The sequence below is a fragment of the Cygnus olor genome, chromosome 28, assembly GCF_009769625.2.
Source record: "Cygnus olor isolate bCygOlo1 chromosome 28, bCygOlo1.pri.v2, whole genome shotgun sequence".
Classification (NCBI taxonomy): Eukaryota; Metazoa; Chordata; class Aves; order Anseriformes; family Anatidae; genus Cygnus; species Cygnus olor.
The window spans coordinates 1130401-1140729 of NC_049196.1; the positions used below are offsets into that span (position 1 = coordinate 1130401).

At 46.7% G+C, this 10329-nt stretch overlaps 1 long non-coding RNA gene across 1 annotated transcript; it reads left to right on the forward strand.

Moving 5' to 3' along the window:
• Positions 1 to 2096: 2096 nt before the first annotated feature.
• Positions 2097 to 9599, forward strand: LOC121060826. Its single transcript, XR_005814933.1, has 2 exons — positions 2097 to 3480; positions 5836 to 9599. It is a non-coding gene; the product is annotated as an uncharacterized LOC121060826 (long non-coding RNA).
• Positions 9600 to 10329: the final 730 nt, after the last annotated feature.

Genomic DNA, 10329 nt, shown 5'->3' on the forward strand with positions numbered 1-10329 from the left:
GCTGGCTCCCTGCGACCTCCTCAGCAGTAACTGGTGGTCTGCAGGAAGCAAGCGTTCAGGCTAGTGCTGCAGCGATCCATGCTAAGATAGGAAAAACAGGTTGGAAAACTAGATTTAAGATACACAAAAATGCATTTAAACTCTTCCAGTTTCCGTCCTTTCTAGGCTTGCTCTTAAACCCCAAGAAATGTCCTATTTCTTGGTTCACATTTCAACAACCTCACCTACACATGGCAGCTCTTGCAGACTGACTTCAAAAAAATAACTCTTAAAAATCAGATGGAGACTAAAAACCTTCAGCAGCTGTAGGAGTTGGCCTGTAGGATTTCCACCCCCACTGATGGATTTGCAAACCCCACTCTCAGTTTATAAATCTCAGCCTCGTTTTATTAACCCTGCTGTGGCTCTACAAATCCTGTTAGAGATTCACAAATCACACCAATCTGCACCAAATGAAAAGCCCCAGTTTATAAACCCACACGTTCTGCTTGGGCAGCAAGGCCGTGCCGTGACAAACCCTCTCCTGTGGTTTTTATCTCAGACTGCTGCCGCCTCCGCCTCCGGGGGAATCGCGGTGGCGTGGCTCTGGGAGCTTGAAGAGTTAAGAAGAACGCCAAAAATTAAGGTTGGGGCGAACCGGAGGGTTGTTGCAATGGCTCTTCTCCAGTTTTTAGCCTTCACCTCCGCCTGCCCCAGCCTCCACCTGCTCTGGCCTTTACCTCCACCTGCTCCGACCTCCACCTGCTCCAAGCTTCACCTCCTCCTGCCCCAGCCTTCACCTGCTCCAGCCTCCACCTGCTCCACCCTCCACATGCTCCGACCTTCACCTCCACCTACCACAGCCTCCACCTGCCCCAGCCTTCACTTGCTCTGACCTTCACCTCCACCTGCCATAGCCTTCACCTGCCCCAGCCTTCACCTGCTCCAGCCTTCATTTCCACCTGCTCCGACCTTCACCTCCACCTGACCCAGCCTTCACCTGATCTGACCTCCAGCTGCCCCATCCTCCACCCCCACCATCTCCAGCCTCCACCTCCCCCAGCCTTCACCCCCCCCCCACCTCCCCCGGCCTCCACCCCCTCAGCCTCCCCCCGGCCTCCCCAGCCTCCTCCCTGGCCCCGCCCCTCTCCGGCCTCTGCCTCTCCCGCAGCCAATCAGCGGCGCGCTCCGGCTCCCGGCCATATAAGGAGCGGCGCCGAGCCGAGCCGAGCCGAGCCGAGCCCACCCGAGCCCCCCCCCCCAAGCCCCCCCCGCATCCTCCACCCGGGTCCTGAACCCGACGAGAAAATCCCCGTTCCCAGCTTTTCCCAACACAAAATTAATTTAAAACAACCCAAACTCGGGACTTTTGTCCACCCACGCAAAAGCAGTTCCCGTTAATTCAATGCCGGGGGATAAACGCGTCTTCCTCGGCAGTTTCTTGCAAGATGAATTTAAAAAAAATAAATGATTTTTTTTTTTTTTTAAATAGAATATTTAGAATAGAGAAAAAAGTAACTAGAATATTTGGAATAGAAAAAATTAAACAGAAAATCCTCGAAGCCCCCAGTGCCTCGTGCCAGGGGATGCTCAGGTGGGTGGATGAATGCCAGGCAGAGTGTGCCTCCTGCCCAGAGCGATTCCCGGAGTTCCTGGTGAAGGGAACTGCGGAAGTTTATTTGTGTTTTCCCCCAGAAGGCAAATGCCTTGCAAAGATAAGGCCCGAAGAGCTATTTCGGGAGGTCTGCAGGAGGTGGAAAGCTGCACGCCCCCTGTTATCCCAGCTGCAGTGGTAAAATATGGTCGAATAATGCGTTCAGAATGTGCTTGGAATAAAATCGATGGGATCCGAGCACTCCACGCACTCCGTTTTGTTACAGGAGCTGAGCAAATTCTCTTCTGGGTGCTTGTCCCAGCACCCCAAGGAAGTGCTGAGCGTCTTCTTCAGTTCTGGTTTCTGCAAATCTTCTTGGAGGGGCATTGCTCTGTAGGAAATCCGACCCACACACAGCATCGTGCATCCTTCAAGTCTTTCTGCTTGCTGTTGATAGTTTCTCACAAAACGAAAGCACGGTGTTTCTTTCCGTAGACAATTCCTCCTTGGAGTACTGGAGTATTTAAATCCTTTTCCGAGTCCCAAGAGAGAGGGGGAAAAAATAGAAAACAGTTTGACCTACATTCACAGGAAGAATTCTTGAGTTAGCAAGTTCCAACCAGTTTTCCAAATTAAAGCTCAGCGAGAACTGGCTCACTTCCCCCAAACAAATAAACAACAACAAATGACAAAAAAAGAAAATAATCATTTCTTTGGAACCTACGTGAGCAGTGCCAAGAACACAACCGTGAGGCATGGAAATGGACAGCGAAGGGCTCATTTAGGACCCCTCCCGTGACTCCATGGACCAGCAGGAGGCAGAAGCCCAGCAGCTGCGGGATCAAGAGTTTTGGGATTATGCCCCAAACCAATCGGCTTCAGAACCACTTCTTGTCCCTGGGATAAAGGACTGCGAAAGGACAGGCCCTCAAATAGCAATACTTGAGACTGGAGATAAAAGAAAGTAGCAAGGAAAAACTGAAAAAATACTGATTAACATTTGTGCTCTGGGAACTCTTTCCTATATTCTATACCCTCCATGCTACTGGAAGATTTTGGCGACATCGACGTCTCCATTAGTGTCCCGAGTCTGCAGAAGTCACTGCGCTGAAGACATCGCCTCGTTAAGGCTCCTTCTGACCGCCAAGGCTCTACCTGATCCCAGACCAAGACATGGGACTATGCCACGAACGACTGCTGGTGCTGGGTCTGATCCTGCCGTGGGACTGGCAGGTGGATCGGATGGTTTCTAACGGCCAATTCCTAATTTTATTTGATCTCTAACCAACTAATTGTAACTGACTCTAATAATAATCCCAATTAATCAATATATAGGGTACTTTTAGTCCTAAAGACTAGCTTTGGACAGATGTTTGCATCCCTAATCTTTCACCTCAAGAAAAAGATACCACGCTTACGGATGCTGATTCAGTGAAACTTCCCTGCTCAGCACAACACTGCAGCAGATGTTCATTTTTCATCCGTTTTCATCATGGGCTTACATGTTTTCCCAAATCAGGGATACCAAGAAGGGAACTGTAGATACCCAAAGTGGAACTATATCATCTCCTGAGCATTTTGACATTATTAGGCTCAGCTTTTGGTATCGAGCTTTGGTGTTTCATTGCACCACAGACAATTGGGAGTGGCTGGGCTAGGAGCCGCGTGTTTATCAACATTTTCACGTGCAAATGGAGGCGGGTTCATTTCTCCAGCTAGGAAAGACGCTGCTCAGCCCTATTTCTTTTTATGTAGTGTTTGCCCAGAGCATCCTGTCCTGCCACTTCTGCCCAGGTCCTCAGCATGGGAGCCACTCGCCGCATGGCACTTCTCCGTCGCGCCTCCTTTCTGAGACAGGACCAGAATTTTTCCTTCTAACTCCTACACGCCTATCCACATACATAACAGTTAGTATCAGCTGGCCGAGGGTCTCCTCAGTTAGCTCTTCAAGGACACTTTGTGTAAGTTTTATGGCATGGCTGTTTTAAGCAATTTTTCCTACTTGCCACTATGGGTTACTAATGAACTGGAAAACAGCGCATCATCATCGGGTGATTCTGGCACATCTTCCCTGATTCTTTCCAAACTCTGATGAGAAATATTTATTAAACATTTCTGGCTTTTTCTGTGTAATTATGAGTAGCATTAGTGTTTCCATCTAGTAAAAGTCCCAGACTATTATTAGGATTGCTTTTCTCTAAATATGATTTTAAAAATACCTTATTTTGTCCCTAAAACTGACAGCCAGGAATTTCTGTCTTAAGTTGCCTTTGTTCCTTCTGTATTACACGCACTTCATGAAACTAATCTGTATTAATTACTCTCAATCCCTCCATCTCCTCGTTTCCATTTGTCATGTATTGCTTTTTTGTTCTAATTGCTGCCTTTGCCACTGCGTCTGTGCCAGATGGACTCTCTTGAGCGAGGAATTACAGCTCTTTGGTGGCTTAACGCAGTCTTTTTAAAAGCTCAGCCACCTTAATTTGTGTCTTCCCACGTGAGATCCACGCAGCCTCCCAGCTCCCTTCACCTTCGGGAAGGCAGAATTTGGGGTGGCCAGGAGGCAGGACAGCCCTCGCTAACGTCACCTTTGGCCATCTCCAGGTGAGATGTGTCCCATGAGTCCGGCTGAACGCAGAGGGCCATGGGGAGCTGAAGGTATCCGCGATCGGCTCCTGGGATGTGTTTTTGGCTTGGATAAAAAGCTGGGATAAAAGACACTATTAAGGAAAGCAAAGTGATGACCAAGCAGGTGAGCACAGCAGCTGGCGTGGGAGAGACTGGGAGCTGTTGCTGCGAGTTGGATTTCTGTGGAAATGTTTGTGTCACCCACTGTGTTTTCAGGCATACATGTTTTGTTTGACTTCATAAAATGGCCCTGAGAATACTATCCTGAGCCTTCTACTGTGATAATTTCTAAATTTTTGAAAGAACTCTTTTCAAAATCTCCCTCCTCAGAGGAAAGAGAGTATTTTTTTTTCTTTCTTTTTTCTTTTTTTTTTTTTTTTCCCTCTTTATAAATTCCCTCAATGTCTGGGAGGGGTCAGACAAGCCAGAGTTCAAAGTGCCGGAGATCAGAGCACCATGACACAGTGGCTGGGGAGTTCTGCATATAGATGATTACTGCTTCTTCCCAAAAGAGTCGTATAGTTCTGGAAATCCTTCCCTTCAGGCTGATAGAAAGGAGACATTTCAGAGCTGTGTGGTTAGAATAAAGAGTTCATACATGCCTGATAGGCAGACAGAGGGTATTATTCAGAGCTGTAAGAATTGGTGGCTTTACAGTATGATACTGAGCAGTATGCAAAGGACTGGCATTAATTGGAACTACCCAGCGGAGATGTGGACATAATTATCTAAAGGACCAACTCTCAACAGATGGACTTAGTCATGGCAAACACGCAGGACAGCTATCTAAAGAGCAAAAATGCAAATGCCCTAGAAGGGAGCCAGCTGAAGTCCTGCGGCTAATGACAAAAAGGAAGGACCGTTCCGTAACCCAGAAAAAAACCTTCCTTTCCTCTCCAAGCTGTTGCTCCTTGAGCACATGCGCAGTCGTGGCTGCATCCAGTTCCCTGTCCTTGTTGCTGCGGTGCGGGCTGCAGATGGGTGCTGCCATCAGACATCACCCTGCGCCGAGAGGGAGGGCAGGCAGGTGGGGAGAGGGCTTGGGGGATGCCGTGGATCCCTGCCCAGGGGATGGCTGGGGAAGGGGACAGGACAGACAGCGAGGAACCGAAGCCCCGAGCAAGCAGGGAGGACAGTCCTGGCCATGCTGAATGCACGTGATGGAGAAGCAGCAGTGCCGAGAGGTCAGAGCCAGCAGCCAGGAGAGGAGCCTGGTTTCATTCTCTTCGTGCTGTAGCAGAAGCAAGTCACTTGATTTCTTCAAAACAGCCTCCCGCTTCCTCCGAGCCTGTGCTCTTCCTTCCAGCCCACGTGCTGCTATATATAATCTCAGCGCTGTCTACCTTTTCTGCAGCCCAATCTGGGAGTCATGCTTCCCAGAAATCATGAGATGGCACTCAAAATCACGACAGTGCTTGAAAAGAACCTTGTATTCTTGGTTGCTTGCTTTCTGATCCTTCAGATAGGTCACAGGGTCACTTTTTAAAGTTTGTAGCTGTTGGCAGGAAAGCAAAATTGTGAAGTTCTGCAAACAAGATGCCTGTCTTTATTTTATGGGCTCATAAAAATAACATTTGGCCTTTGCATGTCAAACGTATTGTTACCAAAATCAGTTTATCTCTCTCCCTTTTCAGGAAAGCTAAGCAAATTTGCCCTCTGCCATCTGCTTCCTCCCTGCTTCCAGTGAAGATCCTAACCCTAACTCACCATCTAGTCATCAAGAGGCAAAGTCACAGAGCAATCTGACTATGTGATTGGGGAAATAATGGTTTATAGCAGCAGCCGCCTCATCTGTTATGTGATAGTAAGGCTAATTTCTCTGGAAGTTTAGCCTTGAGCAGATATCTGTCATCCGGGAGAGCTTATTGATCCCTGAACAGATTGCAGCCCCTCCTGCCGTGGACAAATGTGGACAACCCAGTCTCATTGCTAGCATGATTTCAGCATAATAAGATGTTGTGTTTACCTCGGATTTTCATGAGAGTTATTTGGTTAAACACTGACTCTTTAATGAGTAAAAGAGTGGAAAAAATTGCTTTTTATTACGGGGGAGACTGGTCTGTAGCCCTGGGGGATGTGTGTCAGCGTTACGCAGCAAAGCTGGGGCAGCGTGAGCACCACGAGCACCATTCACGGACACGGTCGCAAGCTCCGGCTCCAAGAGTTGGACTCAGGTGCTTTAAAACAGCCGAGCAAACTCCTGCACGCAAAAGGTGGGAGCAAGAGATCGGGGTGCAAGGGCCAGAGTCTGCCACACTTCAGCAAATGGGAGCATCTGCTGCATGTAACAGAGCTGATAATGCCTTGTTATACAAAATGTGGGTGATGCTCAACTGGATGCATTCAGAAACCTTTAAAAATATGTATCATCTCTCAGTGGTTTTCCTCTGACAATCCATTCACCCTTGTAGTGACCCAAAATTTTTGCTGGCATAGCTTTCCTCACTTCCAGACAGCTTGTGACCCGCTTATTCCTCTTTCTTTAGTTTTGAAATGTCACTCTCTATATTTTAAGATGTCTTAAAAACGACTTCCCCTTTTTAGTGCCTTCTATACAGTTTTCCATCCTTTTCTTACCGCTTAGCAGTTTAGAAATGTTTCCATTACAAAGCAAAATTGCATCAAAAATCACAATCTGTTTGTTTATAGGAGCAATGTTCATGGATTCAGAGGAAAAAAAAAAAAAAAAAAGAGGATATTTGGTCATACAAAACTCACCACACAGAAATTTTGTTTCAGCTGCACCTTAACAAATATTTGCCTGCCGAAGTTTCTGCTCATGGGAGCGTGTGGAGTAGTGCGGCTCCCTCCAGTGCGGGGCTGCAACGTGGTGCCTGCGAGGAGGAGGAGGAGGAGGAGGGGGACCCGGAGCTGCTGCTCGGGTGCTGACTCTGCCCATTCCCCGGGGCACGAGGGGATGAATCGCCTCGCCCTCCGCTCTCCGATGAGGAAGAAGCCGCCGTGCCCTCATGGGTCGCTGCGGGACGGAGGGGGCACGCCGTTAATTAGCACGCGGTGAATGTGAATGCGAAGGAGCACTGGACAGGCCTGAAGGACGTCCCGTTTCGTTTCAAAGGAAAATAAAAACTAGAGGTGCCAATTTAGATCAAGCGGAGATTCTTCAGATCGAAACAGGCCAGGTGCCTGCTAGGGGTAGAGCAAGAAGGGTGCCAGAGGGAAGGGAACTGGGTACGAAGGATTGTGAACATATTTACAGCCATCTGGCACCCTCTAATTATCCAAATGACGAAGCTGCCTGAGTGCTCACCAAAATGTGGAGAGTGAGGGAAGGAAGGAGTTTGTTTGGGCAGAGGATCTTGAGTGCTTCATGCTTTCAACGTATGTTTTTTGGAAATGTTTTATATCACTTACAAGATTATTTATATTACTGGAGATGTAGGAAAATGATAGCAGAAGGACATGGAAGGGCTTACTCCTTCTGGAGTTTTCCTTCCAGGTTTCTAAAAATCAAGTCATAGGAAAGAAAAGATGCAGTTTCTTGGGAGGCAGCATCAGGAATCGGGAAAGCTTGATTCCTTCTCAGCTGTTCCACTGACACGTCGTTAGCATCATCTGAAGTCTTGCAGTTTCTAGTTTCTTGCTGCAACACCTGGAACCGTGTTATTTAGGAAAGAAATCCCAAGTTTTAGAACTACAGAGGAAACATTTGAAAACAACATCGTGCTGCTTACTCACAAAGTAACAAGGAAAATTAAAGTTTATGTTTTTTAAACACCACTATTATGCTTTTATTGGACTTACTGATGATTATTGAATGTCTGGATTCGCCAGTTGTGTTATCTTTAAATTGCTTTGCTTTGTTGTGCTTTCTTTCTGTGAATCGACGGTTTTGACTTCTTTTGTTGGTTTTATCACTGTCCAGCTGGGAGGACATGGATAAGAGCTTGCAGCTCAGCTCCTTCTTTAGAATGAAACTAACCTCTCCCACCTGTGAGAGTTTTAGTTTTAAACTGCTCTACAGAAATGCAAGCAGCAGTGCAATTCTTGGGTTGCAATTACAGTACATCCCTTTGCCTGACAGGAGTGAATAGGAAAAAGCAGTCATTTAATGTGAAATCTTGAGTATGTTTTTATCGTCTTTTTGATCTGGGAGATATCATAAAGTCAAACACCGTGGTGTGATATTTTTAAAGGCTGAATAATTTTATGACCACTAATAACATCTGCTGTTCCGCCTTTTAAGAGAAGGGTAATCAAATTTCATGCTTCAGGGTATTAACTGATCACGGCAAGTACCCAAATCAGCTCTTTATTTTATTCTTCTATCAGGAGCTAAGCAGTATGGGCTGCGTGGTCTCAGTCTCGTTCAGCTGGGAACTGGACTCTAATGACAAATTATTTGTTCTGGCATGGTAAGAAGTAAGGTACTGGACTTAAAATTTGATATTTACGGTTGCTCACATACCACAAAAGATACCAAAGTATCCATCACGTCCTCTGTAAGATCTGTATTTTTCTTTCTCCTTAGTGGTTCGAGCACACCTCGCCTGTAGTCCTGTGTGCATTACATTAAACCAGCACGGGTACTGCCATGGGAGCTCACCTCGGAAGGCTTCTGCTCCCTGAAATACAGCTCCCTGGGCTGAGCAGGATGGTGGCTGTAGCCATTTGTAAACGAGCACTGCAGAAACGAGAATTAAATCAGGATTCAATACCCAGCACAGAAATAAAAGATGAGCATTAGCTAAACAGTGCTCAGCAGCTCTGATAGGGAAGAACAGGTCTGAGGACAGCACGGTGCGGTTAGGGAAGAAAGCCATCTCCTCTGGCAGGAAAACAATGGAGCTTCGTGTTCAAATGTTTTGAATGGGATGTCAAACCAAGGCTTCGGCGTGCTTGTCATCAGGAAACTTTCTGTGGTACCTCATGTGAGAGCAGACATAATGAACACCATGTTCTGTCAGCTTCCGACCACAGATTTCTTGCATTTTCTGTCTTTGATTTCTTACTACACTTAATAAAATTGCTTTTCACTTTCCTGCCCACGTGCTCTTCATGTTCGTAGTGAGCCATAACTTCTATACAGCATTTTCTGCCTCCCAGTCATTATATCCTTGTCATTATAGCCATTTATGCCAGATTTCTTTTTTGAATACATTTTTCAAAATGCATTTCTTTCCTTTTTATACATTTCTTTTATTTTTTTGGATAGTTTGCATAAGTTCTTGGGTGTTGCAGCATGGATGTATTTTTTTGTCCCCCCCCCCCGCTTTCTGTTACAGTTCCTTTCTTGTCTTCTGGCAAGTTTGACTTCTCTCTTTTTTTTGGTCTTTTATGGGATGTTGCCAGAAACGCTGAGCCAAAGCAGTTTCATTTCCTCAATTTTGACCTGATCTTTTTGACTCATCTACAACAAATAAAAATAATTTTCATTCTACATTTCATTTGATTCATTCGTTGTTCGCCCAATCTTTGAGTCCAGTTGGCGGGTTTTGGTACCATCTTTCAAACGAGAAATACCAGAAGGAATTAGGTGATATTACACTAAAATTACCCTCTTTTGCTACAATGCCTCCCAAGAAGTTGCTCATCGCTAAGATGTTTGGTTCCGCCTCTGCCCGCTCTGGTTTGGTCGCAGTTCCCAAACGACTTGAGGTTGCTGCAGCCGCTGACCACGGGCCGGTCAGCGCAGGAGGCAGCCGAGGCAAAAGGGGGAGAGATTTTTGTGGGGACATCTTACTTCAGAGCTTCGAAGGAAGAGGCTGAGGACAAAGCAACATCTCCAGGGCCCAATTGCTCATGGGAGTGCTTTAGGCAAAATTACGCCGTGCTCAGCCTGACGTCCATCCTTTGCCCTCCCAGCGAGTGAGATGTTCGTGTGAGGAACGTGCAGGCGCTAATTCGGCCTCACACTGGCCTTCCTGCGTGAAGTTTATCGGAAGGGGAACGAAAAGTTGTCTTGCTCTGCCCTCTTATGATGGTATCGCATCTCCAGCTGTTTTTTATGAGGCATGTCCTGGCTGCAGCTAAGAGGCTGTCACGTTAAAACGTAAGAGATGTGTGTGGATGCTAAGGTCTAAGTGACAGGATTGACTTTAGGTACTGATGTACACGTTCCTGTACTGCCCACTTTTTTCTTCTCCTCATTTAATCCTCCTCTTAACAAA